Below are 18,556 nucleotides of genomic sequence, written 5' to 3' on the forward strand. Positions count from 1 at the left end.
GGAATGGTTTTTTCTGCTGCTATAAAAAAATAACCTTTTAATTTGATAACGCATTTCTCTCTGAGATGGAACTGAGGCTTTTCTAAAACTTATAATCAGTTTCTGAACCAAGTGAAGAGAAAATAATCAACGATAAATTTTTTTTCTTTCCCGGGACCATGACGTCAAAACTCTTTCAGAGTTCATTCAATCATTGATTTCGATGCATCAAAAGATTTTTTCTTCTTCTCCCCACGCTTTTAACATGTGAATTTTTAAAGAAGCACTCACGTTATTAGCTTCGTCATATAACAGTGTATATATATGAAAAAAAAAGAGTAGGGAAATACTCTCCATGGGAATGGATTTCTCGTGATAACACACATCGAGTAGACGTCGTAATCCGTCTTTCTTGCCTTTGAGCCTGTCACAGGGCATTGTGGTGTCCATTCTGGTAGAATTTATCGCGCCTCTAAAAAAGGGATAGGGTACGGCAGATATTGATGGACCGAAGCTTTTGTATTGCTCGTGTTCCCCCCCCCCCCAGCCCCCGCACGCCCTGTAAAAGCACGTGACCATTCACTCCATAAAAAAAAATTGTGGAGGATGAAGTCTACGGATCAATGAATATCAGTGATTGAAAGCTGTAATTTTTTTTTTCGCTTTAATTTCGGTTTATTTTTTCTCCGGACAAATAATCCAAAACTCTTCCGCGATGGAAGCATTATTATGGAATATTCCAATATATAGGAAACTCTCTCTGGGGTTGCTACAACCCAGTTGTTACCAACCCAAACGTTGCATTGCAAAATATTTCAATGGATAGAGGCAGATATGAACCTGAAATTCTCCTGCAGGAAAATCACTGGCAAAATAAAGTTCTTGGATTTGAACGAATTAAACCACAAGGTAATTTAATGCCATTCTAATATAGGGTTACCACACGTCCTCCTTTTTGATGTCATTTCAAGCGTCCTCCGTTAGAAAATTCGCCCTTTTGTCCTCTTTTTCGGGTTTCCGTAATCCCGTTTTTTTGGGGAATTTTTTTTTTTCACTCTGAAACATACAGTATATCTCTTTCCCCCCCCCCCCACCCATTTTTACACACTTTGACCAGTCGCCGTCGAAATTCCCAAATTATAGTAATCCAAGTTGCCCCCAAGCAGAGCAGATGATATTTTAATTAACAATGGCTCAGCAAAATAATAGTGGGGGTGTTGCTTCTTCCATTCAGAAATGAAGAAAATAGGATGCACAAACAACACAATCTAATTCCTGTGGCGAAATCGCCTCTGACAATAAAAGTAACTCTCATGAAATAAAAAAAACCCTTCTGTGGGTAAAGAAAGAAAACCTCTCGCCTTGCTGCAGGCAAAGTAAGTCAGTTTAAGTACGTTAGAAATGTTATCCTATGTCAGGGCCGTGACTAGAATTTTTTTTGGATCTAAAGTATACCACAAGGATTGCTAGGGCTCAGGTAGAGTTCACAAAAGCCTCTCAAGAGGATTTACAGAGAGAGCCCAGGAAAGCTTCTCGCAAGGATTATCAGTGCTTGGAATAACATTTCATAATGACTTTTAGAGCATAAGAAAGCATCTTACAGGGACTAGTTTCGAATCCAAGAAATCGTCTCGAATACATTTTACTTTAGCAAATGCTCAACAGACCTATTACGACGCACACCATAAGCTGGACACCATATGAAGACCATTTCAACTCGAATAGATTAACTAACCTCAGACTTTTAACAAAATACTTACATAACATGGGAAAAACAAAATTCCAGGCATTTGCTATTTTCACTTCAAAATATGGAAGACAGATGGCAGCATCGGTATAGCATGAAATCAAGCATCACTCTGACAACATAAATACGTTAGGCTACGCGCGCGTTTCTGCATGTACTACTTTTTTATAAATTTCTTGTACGAATGTTTACGAGGTGCATATACGGTTTAGTAGTAATAGTAGTAGTAGACTGACTAGTTGTAGATTAACCCCTGGGAAAAAAATCTGGTCACTTGACATTCTTAACTGCGATGAAAAGGCTCGGGACCAGTGGAGTAATTACTTCAAAACGTTTCGTACACCTGTGATGTTTGTCCTACTTGAGCTGAGTCATGTCTTCACGGCTGTTCCTAAATGATTGGTTACTCAGTCAACTTGACTACTACTAATGAATTAACCGTACATGCATCTCGTGCGCATTCCTCGGTGGAATTTCTAACGAATCGGTACATGAAGGAACGTGTTGTGTGTGCATATATGCAGGGTGACCGTGGCATGTTCTGCCAAATGAAAAGGGGTGACAGACGAGCCCAAGTGGAACATGAAACACCCTACCAAACCTGTCCTATCTCGAACCATTTTCAAGTTATGGTGGATAACCGATTATGGGAAAAAAATGCATCAAGTCTGAAAAAAAAACCATTGTGAAGTTTCCGCAAAATCTACACGAAAACTAAGCACATAGTTACAAAGAACATAAAAAAGCCTGTAAGATGACACCATTTCCATAAGAATATCTGGGTTTAGTGGCAAGCTACAAGCGCTGAAAGATTAGAAAAGTTCAAAATTGAATTTGTTGCCGAAATTTTAATTGCCAATTCCGCAAACACTCTTCTAGCTACAACCGGTGAAGCACCAGCTTCCGAAACAGTCTACAATAAACCAAATCGGTGTTCTAGTTCAGGAGAAATTTAGCATTTTGTTTGCAATACATATCACTGAAATCAGCGTTATCGAAGTAGAAATTTTAGTAGATTGGCGAAAATTCGATTTTGCACTTCGGCAATCTTGGCGATCAAAAATTTTAGTGACAATTCGATTTTTAACTTCGCCAATCTTTCAGCTATTGTAGCTCGCTATTAAAGCTAGATATTCTGATGAAAATGATGTCACCTTATCGGAGTTTTCTGCTTTTTCCAAATATGTGCTTAGTTTGTACGTATGCCTTGCAAAAACTTCCCAACTTTAGGTTTTCATGCTTGACACATTTTCTTCCATAATTATATTCCCTATAACTCGAAAACAGTTCGAGATAGGGCAGGGTTGGTAGGGAGTTTCATGTTCCACTTGAAATCTATCGTCTATCACCCCCTTTCGTTTGTTAGAAAAGGTACGTTCACCCTGTATATATGCGCGGCCCCAACGCATTTATGTTGTCAGAGTTGTGCTTGTTTCGTGTTCTTGCAGGTGCTGCCATCTAACACATGCATGTTTTGGAGTGAAGATGATACATACGAACATGGGCATACGCAGAATTTTCTCGGGGGGGGGGGTGTTTCAGATTTTTTTTCTGTTCTGGGGAAGGGGGGTTTAAGTTTTTTCTGCAAAATAACACTATAATCTTGGCTCAAGGGGGAGGGCTTAGAACCCCCCCCCCCTTGCGTACGCCAATACATACGAAAGTTTCAACAGCTGGCTGATGCGAAGATGAATTCAGGAAAGAAAGAAAATTCAACTGCCTTTGCGAGGAGTGGAGCTCACGTCTTTTCACTTACCGGATGAGCGCACTAGACCATTAAGCTACAAGGGAAACGAATCCCGATCTTTCCTTAGAGCTCGTGTGCACTGAACGGGACCGTACATGGACCGTGTTCAAACCTTCTTATCGATAGCGGAGAATGACATCATCCTTGGATGAGATGGTAAATTCTTGAATTGTCACGGTCAACTTGACTAGCTCTCCGTCCCTACTGAGGAAGTGCGATACAGATATGGACGAAACAATTAAGTAACAGTTTCACTCTTTGGATATTTTAACCTTGCTGAATTCCGTCAGGTTTTCATTACCCAGGATATTATCTCTATATACAGGGTGAGCAAAAAGTCCGTAGAAACGTTAAAAATGAATAAAAACCGAAAAAATAACTGAAATAAAGAACGGTTTGCAGAGTTGGCGTCGCTAGGTCGCGGGAATTTTTTTAAAACAGGAAAAAAAATCCTCAAAAACCGCCGACTCACTAAGAAGAGGTTTCCCAAAATTCAGCCCCTAAAATGGCCACGAGGGGGGGCTCAAAAGTTATATGGGGTAGTTGAGCCGAAATTGCTGACGCTATAGATATGAAATTTGGTCGGTAGTTTTATTTTGTAACGTAAAAGCTCACTAACGAGGGATTTTTCAAAATTCATACTGTAAGGAGGGTCATGAGGGTCATCCCCTTGGAAAGGGTCAAAAGTTATACGGGGCAATTATCGCTGAGTCCAAAGCGCTGAAAGCTATAAATATAAAATTCGTTCAGTCTTATACTTTGTAATATAGAGACTCGCCAAGAGACGGGATTTCTGGAAATGTAACCCCCAAGGAGGTCACGAGGGATTGAAATATTATTGGAGGGAATCATCGTTGAAAAATTTTCAGATTACCAAATCGACGCGAGCGAAGCCGTGGGTAACAGCTAGTATGGCTATAAAAGTCTCTTTCTACCTGTGGCCAGGGTCGTCTTAAGAGAATCATGGGTCCCCTTGTTAAGTGATTTGTCTGAGGGCCTACCAGACAAATTCTTCAAAATTTCAACCAGATCTCATTTCTGTGAGGCCCCTGGGCAGTGCCCGGGTGGGCCCATGCTTTAGGGCCGCACTGTCTATGGCTATAAAACTATATCGCGTCTCTTTCCCCAGAAGCTATTTTAAATCGAAGAACCAGAGGGAATTGAACAGCAATAACTTAATTGCGTAGATACCCATCGGACTAAATAAGAAATTAATTTATGCTGCATATGATGGAAACTGATGGAGATTTCTGCGCCTGGAATAAAAGGGAGACAAATGTTTCCTGTTTATTCAGTCCTCTAACAAATGTTAATCGATTAATTAATTTATCCAGTTAACGTTAATCAGTTTATTCTCACCCTGTTCCAGTCACTCTAACATTTATTAGAAAAATAACGCGAATTACTGTACAGAGAGAAATACCTTTTCCTATTCGATTTTTTCGCCGGCGCCGGAAAGGCGAACAAGAGGAAAAATCATATTTATATACCCCGGAATGTGTGTTCTATCGATCTTGACTGATTAATTACGTGAATCGCTAAGGAACTAATTAGATTTATTCACAAGAAACGTGAACTAATTCTGACTTTCCATCAGGAAAAAAGAATGATAAATTGTATGAACTTCACCCGTTATGTTCCAATTAATGGTGTTCACCTGTGACATTTTAAGTATGAGCTTTCGATAAGATTGTATAAGTATATTTGATGTGTTTGTTTGTTGCGTGCAATCTTTTTAGGGCACTAGGGCAATCCATAAGCAGCCCGACTGCCAGACAGTATCGGCAAAACAATTTATTCTTCTTCTCTTAGATAATTAAAGTTAATTCTGTTCGTTACAGATAAAAATACTGTCATAGGTTTAGGCTTTTATTTGTAACGAACCGAGTCTATCTCAGCAGTGACCCGCCATCTTGTCCTAGATGCCTTCGTGTTCATTTAAGTCACGTAAGTACAATACTACTACTACTTAACCGTACAGCAACTCGTAAATATTCCTCTGAGGAGTAAGAGTGTATGTGTGGCTCTAACATGTTGTCAGAATTATGCAAGCTTCATGTTATGGAGGTGCTGCCATCTGTCTTTACATTCTGAAGTGAAAATGTCAGATTCCTGAACCGCATCCTGGAGCAGCTCCTGGGTACATGACGTCCGAACGAAGCCAGAGAGTGGAATAGGGCTTCAATGCTTTTCGCTACAATTGAAGGAAACTTCCCAGAAATGAAAAAAAAATTCTGTAACATGGGGGTGTTCGTCATCAGAAGAGGTTCCATTGCACACAGTAACTATCATGAATTCAGTGAGAGCTTTTAAAATCAACTTTAAAGTAGTAGAGAGAATATGCTTGAGAGTACTTGAAGAAGGGGGAAAAATGGATAACAGTGACAGAGTCAAATCCCTCGGATTTGAATCATACAGAAAATTATATGCATGCCTGGATCTGATACGCAATGGGTGGTGGTGAGGAATTTCAAGCGCAGTACACAAAGTTGAATGGGAAGAGGAGGATTTTGATGGCCAGTAGTGACTCACTGAAACCGGGAGAGTCACACTGACTACAGGGTGCAGCATATCACAATTTTCTGTACTGTATCTATCGCTTCTCTCCCCTCGAATATCAAACACGCACGTGGTCCCTTCACGGGGGACAAAACTAATTTGGGCAGATGCCATTGATCAGACAGGCCCTTACCACCGTTTTTCAGCTTCTCTAAAGTTCTCTCCCGTGTTTTGAATAATAATAATGGGGAGGGGGGGGGGAAATAAAAGGATTGTGACTCATACAACCGGGTATAAAAAGCAATAGCCGTATACATACGAGACGGCGCCACTAATATCATTATTACTCGGATACCGGTAACATTTCGTGATGTGGAGCGTTTCATTTCCCTTCGGTACACCTTGAATAGCACGTTATGGAAGAATAAAACAGTGCGAACATTTTTAGAAACACTCTAAATGTATGAACAGTGTCGGGTGTAAGGATTTTGAGGCCCGGTGCAACAAAAAATTTTTGTGGTCTTTTATTACATGTGTATGCATGAAGCAACGTCTGCCACATACAAACACAAGGGGAAGAAATTCTATCCTAGAGCACGGGGGGAGATCCACCTTATTTATACTTCCTCATTTTTTAAGTTTTTACATTAGAAAATTATTATAGAATAATAAACATAGAGAAAAATAATATAGAACAAAAGGAGATGACGACATTTTCCCAGCCTAACATATATCAAGGAAACAGATATTTTCAGAACATTATGCTGAGGTCAACTCGGAAAGAAAAGCCATCTTGGACTCCACCGGGACTCGAACCCAGGCCTTCTTGCATACCGGGAAGGCATGTTACCATTCACACCCCTAGAGACACGACACTGTCTCACTTATTTCACATATTGTGGCGTGAGACGCTTAAGTAGAGACATTAGTAACCTCTCTAAACTTCAGGAAATGGCCTGAAAAGTGAGACTAAGAATTTTCAGAGCTAGTGAAAAATAGTAATTTCGGAATTAGCAATACAAAAAATAACTCCAGCATTATTGAAAAAAATTATTTCAAATTTTACGAAAGGAATAATTTGACATATTGAAGGGAATTTGAAAATATTGGGAAATTTTTTTTTTTCAAGCATCACCTGATTTTTCAATTATTTTGATTCCAAAAATTGAGAAACCAACGAAGATTCAGCATTTTACGGTACAGATTACATATTATGATGATTTGAAGTTGTTGAAAGTCATTTATGCATGATAACGAACTACTATCACACAATATTATGTACATATTTATTGTATACACAAATTGAAATCTGCATTGAGGTGTATCACAAAAATGGGAATTACACAAGGCTTTTCATTTTCTCGAATTATTTGTAATTCGTTTAAAACTGTCTTTTGTAAAAGAACTAATAAACAATTATTCGTAATTATAACGAACGGATGGTGTTATTGTATGGAAAAATTTGTGAATAACGACCCCCCTCGTATTTAAAATACTTTAATTTCGAATTATTGTGGGAACTTCCATAACTTAAAATTCCAGTTCAAAGACACTGTTTTGAATTACATTGATATGGACCGCAATGTATTTCACAATCCATTAACGGACACTCCCCGTCAACGGAATTTTCCGCCCCATGGGTGTCCGTTATCGTTTTATTGTATTTCGCAGGCTGATAATAATTTTTCCTTTTTGGTAATAATCAATTTTCATTTCTTCAATCTGTATACTGGTTATTAGGACACCGTAGGGGAAAAACCTGGGAACTTTCTTTGGCTAAACAATTTTTTTTCAACTTGAAAATATTTTTGCACTATGAATTTACAGGAAAAATCAATGCAGGAGGCGGCACAAATAGGAATTATACAAGGCTCTTCCTTTTTTCTCAAGTAATTTTAAATTTATATCAATTCGTTTATAATAAGTACAAATGATACTTTTTCGTAATTATAACAAATATCATATGAATATATATCGTATATGGCACAAATTGTGAGTCACGAGCTCACGACCCTCTTTTATATTCTAAAAGCTTTAAATTTTCAATTTAATTGTGCTGTTTTCTTTTTAATGTTATTGTTTGATGATTCTTTCTTATACTTGGGTGTTTATATTGTATAGAGGAATTAAACATAACAGGGCTAAACCTATGGTCCCTGAGACCAGATCTATTATTCAAAACGTATTTTCACACTATGAACTTACTGAGAAATCAATGTAGAGGAACGTAAAAATGATAATTATAACGGTTCGATACAGATAACGTCATACAAATATTTGAGTCTTGGTTCGGAATTGATGATTCCCCCCATTTATATTCTGAAAGGTTGAATTTTCAATTTAATATGCCAATTTTTTTCTATTCTGTATATAGTAATTAATTTCCTGTATTTAAATCTGTATATCAGATAGGAGAATCAAGCACTACGAGGCTGATGGGTTTCAACCGTGGAGGCCCTGAAACCACTCTTGTTATTAAAAAAACTATGAACTTACTGGAAAAATCAGTCGAAGGGCCCGCATAAAATAGGAGTTGTGCAAGGCTCTTCCTTTTCCTCAGTTATTCGTAATTTATTTCAAACAGTTCATAGTATCAACTAATAAATAATTATAAGTAATTATAACGAATATCACGTAGATAATATGATACAAATTCTTGAGTCCCACCCCCTCCCCTCCTATATTATGAGATCTTTAATTTCCAATTTATAAAAAACCCGAGTTTCATTTTCTTGTATGATAACCAAGACCCGGATGCTGTTGACCTAAAAATCCTGAAAAATGACCGAAAAATTCGAAAAAACGCCTTAAATATTCGAAAAAAATTCCTTCAAATTAAAAGACATGTTCCCGAAAAATGCTATTAAAATAACATAACAAATTTCTTTAGAAACTGGAATCAGCCATTATATCGACTGGAGGTCAAAGAAAAAAAATATTGTTATAGCATCTATTGAAAATCACATTTATTCTCAACATAGATTATTCTCATCTAAAGTCATCAAGAATTTTTCTTCAGGCAATAGGTTCGCTTTTTTCCTCATTATTTTTTCCAGTTTCATGATGGCAAATCGGTCTATCGTACCCTACTTTAGGCACAATGACTTTATCGATAGCATCTCAATACGCTCCATACTTTTCTGCAAGGACTGCACGGTGGAAACCGGAATGCTGAAGATTGATTTTATGTACGTCATAAGGTCTTCAATATTCCCAAGGTAAAACAATGCTTACGAAATCTTACTGCATGCAGCACATTCTTACCGATCAAAGTCATTCAGCATCAAAATTTGCAGATTTCAAAATTCCCTCTGTAGTGCATGCAAGTACTACACCATGCTCCCTTTTATATAATGAAAACTCCTTTCTCTTAATATAGGAGATCCTTCTCCGATAAAGGATCAGAAATTCTTGAATTCATTTTCCTTTATTGTTTCGTTTAGTGTCGCTGGCTCTTGGAATTTTTTACCAAATACTAAAATATACCTGGAATTCATTCTAAACTGTCATCATAAAGAAACATACAAGTTAAGTGATGAAAGTAATGCATTTTTCTTTTGTTTAAAATTTTTGTAGCTTATTTTTATCTTGAAAAATTTCGAAAGTTAAAAGTGCTGAAAATGCCAAAAAATGCCCTAAAACATGAAGAAAGTCTTAAAAGTGAAAAAATATTGAAAAATACAAATGCCATCAACATCCGGGCCCTGATAATAACTAATTTACAGTCTTTAAACTACGTATACTGTGCGTAAGGATTAAACTCGACAGGACTCAACTTGGGGCCCTGAAACCAAGGATATAATTTGAAATTTCCGCATGATGAATTTAATAGAAAAGCCAATGGGAGGGCGGAAGGGGGGTGCATTAGGAATAGGAATAATTGTGCAAGGCTCTTCCTTTTCTTCAATAATACGCATGCAATTTCAAAGTATTTATAATAAGTACTTATAAATCATTATTCGTAACTACAAAAAATATTATATGAATAAAAAGATGCAAATTTTTGGACTTTTTATATTCTGGAAGCATTAATTTTCAATTTAATATACCGAATATATATATTTTTCACTTTTCGTACGATAATTTATTTTTGTACTTAAATTTTTGTACAGTGTAAAAGGATTAAACCCCTACAGAGCTGACAAGACCCAATCCGGGGGCTCCTAGACCAATCTCATTATTTTGTAAAACAAATTTCACACTATGAATTTACTTGGAATAATCAATCGATGTTCTGCTTAAAACAGTAAAAGAAGAGACTTATAAAGGCTCTTAATTTTTTCTTCAATTATTCGCAATTTATTTCAAATAATTTATAATAACTATTAAATCATTATTAATAATTATAATGAATATCATATTGATAATTTGACACGAACTTCGGAGTCTCGAGCGCTTTTGTAGTCTGAAAGATTTAATTTTCAATTTAAATATGCCTAATTTGTTTTAAAGTTCTTGTTTAACAATTCATTTCCCGTACTTGAGTCTGTATAACTGTATAGAGGTATTAAAGGTTTAGATGATGCCCTCATCACCTGCATAGAGCGCATCGGAGACACCAATCTTATCATTTAAAAAAAATATTCATAATATTAATTTACTGGAAAAATCGATATAAGGGACCTTGATTAAATCTGAGGAAGGAAAGAGAGCACCTTGAAGAGCAAATACCATCACTGATCCTCATCTAAATGGCGTTTCTTGAGAAAGGCTACGACAACCTTTGATGATGCGAATGAAGACACTATCAAATTTCTTATAATACTAATACTACTCTCTACTAATAATAATAATCTCCACTTACCTCCAAAGAAGAACTCGAAGTTCTTTGAGTATAAAGACTTCAATCGAAAATTTTTATGAAAAATATGGATATTTGTTTTGAAATGATTTTTTTTGTCTCAAGCACTTTGACAAGCACAAATGGTATTCTTCGGGCTTATTACACGACTCGCTCGCATACAGCACTCGCAAGCACACACTGCTCTTGGGTAGCCGAACCGTATCGTGCGACGTCACCATGAAATGCTCAATATCGCGCATGCGCTCATGCTCCGTTGAACAAGGCGGAGTGTTTAGCAAAGATGCCGTCCGTGTATTGAGGGGGTTATTATTCTATTTCTCCCAAAAAAAAGAACATCAAAGAAAATGGATAGATGAAGGTTCTTGACACGAACTTGCTCGAGTGGCTTTTATAGACTTAAAAAGTTTTATTAACCATTTATTTTTCTATCCATGTTGACCTGAAGTTGTTTTATTTCCAAGAATGTCAGTATTCTGAATGACGATTATATTACACCCATTATTGTATAAAATACAGGGTGGTCCAGAAATCCTCTGACATGATTTGAACAAAATATTTAACAAACAATTATTGAATATAACTGAAGTTATTGAAGATGCTATGAATATACAAAAGGTTTAAAGCATTTGGAAGAGAAGGTTCTAAAGTTTTTCCAATTAATTACAAAATTTCTACATGTACACCTTTAGTGACGCGGAGGCTGTCAAACCTATGTAGCATTTCATAACATATTATTTGTAACATGGGTGTAAAAAGACTGGACGTAAGGCTGAAATTAAAATGAACGGAATTAAAAAAAGTTTTTAAGAAACCTTTTTTAAATGCTTCAAGCCATTTGTCTTTATCAGCTTTTTTTAAAAATACTCTTTTTTTCAGAACAGGTAAAGACTTCTGGTCCACCTAGAATTGTATGCAAGTACAGATATGAAAAAATGAAAAAAAATCCACAAATTCGATTGGAAAGGTTAGTGGCAATAGCTCAACAGAAATAAAATCAATAAATTATATATCTAATAAAAAACCAATTTTTAATTCCATTATTTATCCATGTTTACATTCATTCCCATGTTACACGTCATATCAGCCTCAGATTTATTGTCTGACATATCATTTAGTACTGATAAAATATCATTATTGATATAAATTTTCTGATTCTGAGTCTCCTAAGAGCCATTTCTACACACCGTGAATGGACCTCCGTTTCCTAGGAAGCTTTCAAAGCAGATGATGGCATGAACAGTTATGAAATGTTAACTAAAGCCTGCATGCATATACAGTTTGGTAAAAGTTCTTTATTACACCTTCAAGAATGCAACCAATAAGCGGCTCGGTTACATTTGAGTGAATGTAACCAAAAGGCTTATTGGTTTCTTTCCAGATTGTGTAACAGACCTTTTATTAAACTTTTATAGTGTAATCCCCGGCCTAAAACAAAAACTGATCTCGCCAAGTGAACGATCAGAAAGAAAAGAAATAAGCTTCCTCAATTTTGATAACCAGAGGTTATATTACAGTTAAGGCCAGTATTACAGTATAAAAGTTTTAAAAAGTTCTTTTATAAAACTTGAAAAATTTAACCAATACGTGTATTGGTTACATTGAAGCGAATGTAACCAGTAGGCTTATTGGTTGTTTTTTTTTCAAGTTTTGTGATAGATCTTTTATCAAATTTTTATAGTGGAATTCGGCTTATAAATGAGATATAGTGTTTTAATTTTGGATACATTAACTTCTGCTGTCCCTGCGAATAGACTTTTTAGATTTCCCAATAACATGAGGCAACAAATAACATTATTTTATTTATTTTTTCCTATCGGTATGTTACTCGTGAATATACGTTGTGTTGTGTGTGCCATCAGTGAATGATAGGAAACAAAACCTAAAAGCAAAATCATCAACGTAAGCCGCAAGGAGAAAACTTATACAATTCACATATAGTAGTCAAAATGACTGCTCTTGACCGTTTTAGTGTTAACCATTTCTACGGTATTATAAATATCACTGATCCACATTATGAATGGCACAGTGGAAATCACTAAATCCTCAGAACATATTTTTTTCGAGAAGACTTTTTCCCATTTTGTGCAAGTGATTGTGCTTCCTTTCCACAATTTCGAGAACAATAAACAGAGGACCAGTAATACTCTAGTTTTCTTATTACAGTAAAACCTCGCTTTTGTGGACACCAGAGGCACAAAAAAAAAACAACAAAAAAAAAACAACAAGTCAGTAAAAGGGAGGGTGAACGTTAATCATGTGGATTTGAATCGCATACTTTTATTATACAAGGGGAAATTAGTATCGTAAAATGGGATGACCGTATCTGAGAGGTGCCCCTCTAAAGTCCCGTTTACATGGGAAATAAAATATCCAGGGAAGTAACCGGTACCAGGGATTTTCGCTACAACACGTTTAATACATGGCCTTTAATTTATTCAGGTATTCAACCCCCCCCCCCCCCATTCTTTACGGAAGTCGTCACTGGTCGCGTGGGTTGAACAGAAATGATTGGCTCGAGATGGCTGATAAAGGCAATAATTATTTTGTGGTGGTAATAAGTATTTTCTTAAGTGGGGTTTTACAGTATTTCAGACAGAAAAATCGACATCTAAAAAAGCGTAGATAATTACATAATTCACAGAAATGCTGAAAAATATCTGAATGAAAAAAATAATTTCAGAATTTTTCAAAAAAAAAAAAAAAAAATCTTAAATTTTTGAAAGACAAACTTTCAGAAGGGCGCGGCAGCCCTTGTCAATAAGATACCCACCTAAAGTACCATAGGATGTTTATAGTTGTATACCCGTTTCGTTCTTGTCAGAAAATATCCTGACACAGCGGTATAACAGAAACGGTGACATGACCACAAAAAAGATTGCTATTGCATGTAGTCCCACATCGAGGGGTTAGCGCAGTAGTTTTCACGGCGCAAAGGATTATGGGAGATTAGGTAGGAGTTTTCCACGTTATTCCGCAACAAAGATGGGATTCTTTTGACCGATCTCGGTCCCTTCTTTCCCCCATGAGGGCAAAAAAAGTTGCTATGATGTAATAATCACCAGAGCAATCCCCAACCTTGCACATGTAAACAGGACTTACGAGGGATTTTAGTGTATTTATATACCGTACCATTATTCCTATAAGTTCCCAAAGCAAAGAATGAAAAGTTATATTTCAAACATCACATTCCCATTCTTCTGCTATCAAAAGGAAAACAAAAGCTGACTCCGCCCACTGGTTGCTGATTGACTGGTTAAGAAGGAATGGGCAACATTCTCGTATTGGGAAAAAAATCGAGCCACAGTTTCTGGATTGATCGTTACCGAAATAAGAAGGGTTTTAAGTAGGCGAGATATCTCGTGATTATCGAAATACAAAGCATTAAATTAGACGGGATATCTTGTGATTGCCGCTGAGAAGATTGATTGAATCGTTCTTCCGATAGATTCAAATTAAAAAAAAAAAAGTTTATAATAAGCGGAATCACCTTTATTTAACTGCAGAGGAATTATAAGCAATAACATAACAATATGGTACGTTAGAGCTCTCTAAAATGCGTAGCTAGCTCCTGTGCCATCTATGAGCAAAAGCGCGACTCCAGTATTATTGCAACAGAATGTAACTATTCCCTGTCATGCTTTCTTTTTTTCAACAATTTCCAAGGCATTACTTGGAGTGGCAAACTTGATTGATAGCATTGTCGAGGCATTTTTAATGGGGAGACCAGCTGGAATTTTCAATTTGAAAAGTCATGAAGCCACGCCTACTTGGTCACAACCTTATGGTGGGTCCACACTATCAGGGATGGTTTCTCATAAGTTCGGGCCTTGAGCAAATGCGACTTTTTGGGGTTCCCTTATAGTGTTCTTTTTTTTTTTTCCACTGAAATCAAGGATTAAAATTGCTTTCCCAACGCATTAAGTAAAAAATGATAATTATGACTAAAAATATGAATATTCACCTCACATTTATGTCATACTTAACGTTTGTTAAACCTTTAACGATCAGGAACGAGATATCTCGGCCCAAAGCAAATGGATAAAATTCATTTCTGCTCATTCCTGTTTTCTTCAGCTCTTTTCTCATCATCGTGAAGATTTGTGTAGCTCTATTAACGGGAATTTTTTGCTCCTCCCCGTTCACCTCAGCATTTTTTCCTTTTTATCGTCTTTCTTTTGTAGAACTGTATAAATATTCATTTTTTCCGCAAGCAGGAATTTTTTTTCTCAAAAACTTCACGAAAGAGAAATCTACTGCACTTATATTTCCTCCCTTCTATTTCCAACATCCTAACAAAGAAACAATTTTGTGAGATTTATTGCCGATACCTTTAGTGCAGATCGTTCAACTTTGTTGGCGAAAGCCTGTATGCGAAGGAGGTGGGGGGGGGGGGGTTGTTAAATTACATTAAAATCCACTGCGATTTGCAGTAGCGCTTCACTGTGCTGGACTCATCGTGAGGAGATCCAAGTTTCAATCCCATTGGTAGCAAAGTGGTGGTCGGGTGAAGTTGATTTTCTGCGGTTTTTCAACTTAGAGGCGCGAATGCGAGCCGGTCCAAGATTTGAAAAATTCTCTCCGCAGACGTCACGCAGACCTCCAACATGATACTTGAATAACATGAAAATTCGAGCATTTACAATCTTCACTTAAACATATGGAAGAAACATGGCTTCACCAGCAAGAACACAAAATACTGCTTTATATCAAACACATGTTCGGTCCTTAACACCAAACATGGCCCCCGCTTTGTCCCTTGCGGGATCTGTTCGGTCCGGTTGAAGTAAAAAAATTTGAAAACTTTATACGATGACATAAAATAATTTGCCAGGGTTCGTGTAATTGCCATATTAATGACGTTCACCGGTTTTACTTTCCATTTTGTATTCTGTGTATATTTACAAGATATCGTATCAGTAACATTCATTTTTTATACAAATACAAGGCCACAACAGGTCCAACGAGGTGGGTGAGAAAAAGATGCCCATAACAAGTATGGATGTCATATGCAGTCAAATCCCGTTATAACGAACTCCAAGAGACCGTCGAAATCTCTTCGTTATAACGAAATTCGTTATGAAGGAATTCCGGGTTGTTTAAAAATCTCCCTACGTAAACTTATCTGGGGGGGATTAGAAAAGTGTTCGTTAAAACGAGATTTTCGCTATAACGGTATTCGTTAAAGCGGGATTTGACTGTATTACTAAAATATAGCAACCCAATTAAAAATTATAAACAACATATACATACATGACAAAATATTATACAATGCCCATAATGTATTTATGATTGTCTTATTCCAAGTATGGATAGCTTCTCGATTTACTCTTATGGAAGCTCCCACTGATTATGTTTGTTCGTTGATCTATGTTGAGATCAGGCAGACCTATAACATGATACTTAAATAACATGAAAATTGATCATTTTCCATCTTCACTTCAGGAAATGGAAGACAGTTTGCAGCAGAACACGGAACAAGTACAACTCTGACAACATAAATACACTGGAGCCACGCATACACTTAGAACACACATTCCGGTACCGATTCGTTAAAAATTCCTCAACGGAATATGTACACGTTGCATTTACGGTTAAGTAGCAGTAGTTGTAGTGCCGCTTCATTCATGGTCCCCAGATCCTAGATCAGGGCCCTAGGCTAGGATCTATGGCAGCCCTCAAGTCAGACTTCTCACGGGTCCTTCTATAGTGAATTTATACCATGGAAAAAAAAGAAAAAGATGGCATATGTTTCGGGTCCTGTCAGCCAGTGGTGTCGGAGCCACGGAGGCTGTGGGTGCTCGAGTACTCACATTAATTTATGGAATGAATTCGAGCACTCACTGAATTAATTCATACGTCAAAATTTCCTACATAATGCGCAAGACGAGCACCCTCCGATTCAAAACACTTCCGACGCCACTGCTGTCAGCTCTACCCTTGTGTGGGGGGGGGGGGGGTGCAATGACTTCGTTTACTTTAGCTTTAGCTATATCAGCGATTAGAGTTATAATTACCAGTCTTGCACACATCGGCTGTGGTGGTCGAGTGGCCATATGGAATTTGAACCCCATCGGCTGAAGACCACCACTGTGGAGACCACCAAACAGTCTGAGTGCGTGCTCTCACTGTTTGGTACTCACACTTTCATCAAACCAGACGTGACCCAGGCTCTGTCCCTTCCGGGATGTAAGCCTTTCACCCGCGTGGGTTGGGTCGCGCAGTACTCACACTTCCGGCACAACTCAATGGGTAGCAAATCGCCCATAACGATATCCCGGAGTTTTACTAGGTTTGAGAGGAAGAAAGTTTTACACACATTTGTCATAATTTTTTGGCGATAGTTAGGGATTTCACGTATTTTTGCCTATTTTGCCTTTGTGAAGTATGGTCAGCCTATTTGCCCATGATTTCCGTAAAGATTGTTAATTCAGTTTGAAAAAACAGCATTCAAATAAAAAATTGCTTCGGGCCAGTCAAGTATTATGTCAGCCTCGATGGGGGGGGGGGGGGGGGATTGGGTTTCAGGTTTGCTGACTTTTCATGACAAGGGGGGGGGATTGAATAATGCTTACGTCATCAACCACCCTTTAAAAAAATATGAGATATTCTTAATGGCATCTTACTGGGTGCACCAAAAACGAGAAGAATCTTTCGCTAGTTTGTGGGCACCTAAATTAACATTCTTCCTATTGATAATTCCTCTATGGAACCACTTTAGCGCAATCTCTAAATGCCCCACTAATCCTTCAAATAAGCTGGAAATATGTCCAGGCTGCTCAAGTATTCTAGAAATCTGTAGCGGACCACTTAAAGTGCTCTGGAACTGTGCCGCGTGTCACTCAAATGATCTGTAACTATGCTGTTGATCACTCAAATGATCTGTAACTATGCTGTTGATCACTCAAATGATCTGTAACTATGCTGTTGATCACTCAAATGATCTGTAACTATGCTGTTGATCACTTAAATAATCTGGGAATGTCTCGCGAGTAACTTGAGTGATGTAGAACTGCAATGGAGGTCGCTTAAGTGCCCTAAAATTGTGCCACATTCCACATAAGAGATATCTCTAAATGCCCCTCAGACAACTAAAGTGTTCTGGAATTGTGCCTTGGGTCACTCAAGTTATTTGTAGATGTGTCTCGAGGGTCACTCAAGTTATTTGTAGATGTGTCTCGAGGGTCACTTAAGTGATCCGTGAACGTGTCACAGGCCTACTTGAGTGATCTGAAAATGTGTCACGGACTACTTAAGTTTTCTGGAATTGTGCAACGGGCCACTTAAGCGATCTGCAAATGTGCCGCTTCATTTTCGCCAAAATTAGGTTTGAGGTGGTGGACCACATCGGATATCCCCGAAGGCCATAAGTTTGAGTTTGACATTTGTGTCTTGTCAGGGCCGTCTTGGGTCCCCGGGCCAAGTGACTTTTTAAGGCCCTACCGGGAAAATTCTCAAACGATTCAACTACTCGTTTTTCTGAGTTCCCTCTTTTCCTGAGGACCCCGGCACAGAGGGTGGATTAAGACGGCACAGAGGGTGGGCCCCCAATGAATTTCTTAAAAGAAAAATTTTGTGTTCTTAGCCTTCGAATAGTATTGAAGTTTACAGGAATTGATTATAGTAACATATAAAGATATTTTCTTCCCAAATTAAATTTGTTTTTAAATATTTTTGCATAAATTTTTTTTCGTTTTATCATTGGGGGAATAAGTGCCTCATGCCATCCCCCCCCCACGTACGTGTCTGATTCCAACATGCGTTGGGAGGTGGGGGGAGTGCT

The 18,556-nt window shown here is 37.5% G+C and overlaps 1 protein-coding gene across 1 annotated transcript in view; it reads right to left on the bottom strand.

The window, feature by feature from the left end:
- The window catches only part of LOC149084372 (uncharacterized), a 52,024-nt gene extending 41,072 nt beyond the window's left edge, over positions 1 to 10,952 (bottom strand). Inside the window, exon 1 of the mRNA XM_089234761.1 lies at positions 10,777 to 10,952. The gene's annotated coding sequence lies outside the window, so the exon portion shown is untranslated. The remainder of the gene's footprint in view (positions 1 to 10,776) is intronic.
- Between the last annotated feature and the right edge of the window lie 7,604 nt (positions 10,953 to 18,556).

Source organism: Pholcus phalangioides, unplaced genomic scaffold (genome assembly GCF_987345545.1).
Source record: "Pholcus phalangioides strain wild (caught in Gottingen) unplaced genomic scaffold, Ppha-v1.0 ptg000008l_1, whole genome shotgun sequence".
In the NCBI taxonomy this organism is placed as follows: Eukaryota; Metazoa; Arthropoda; class Arachnida; order Araneae; family Pholcidae; genus Pholcus; species Pholcus phalangioides.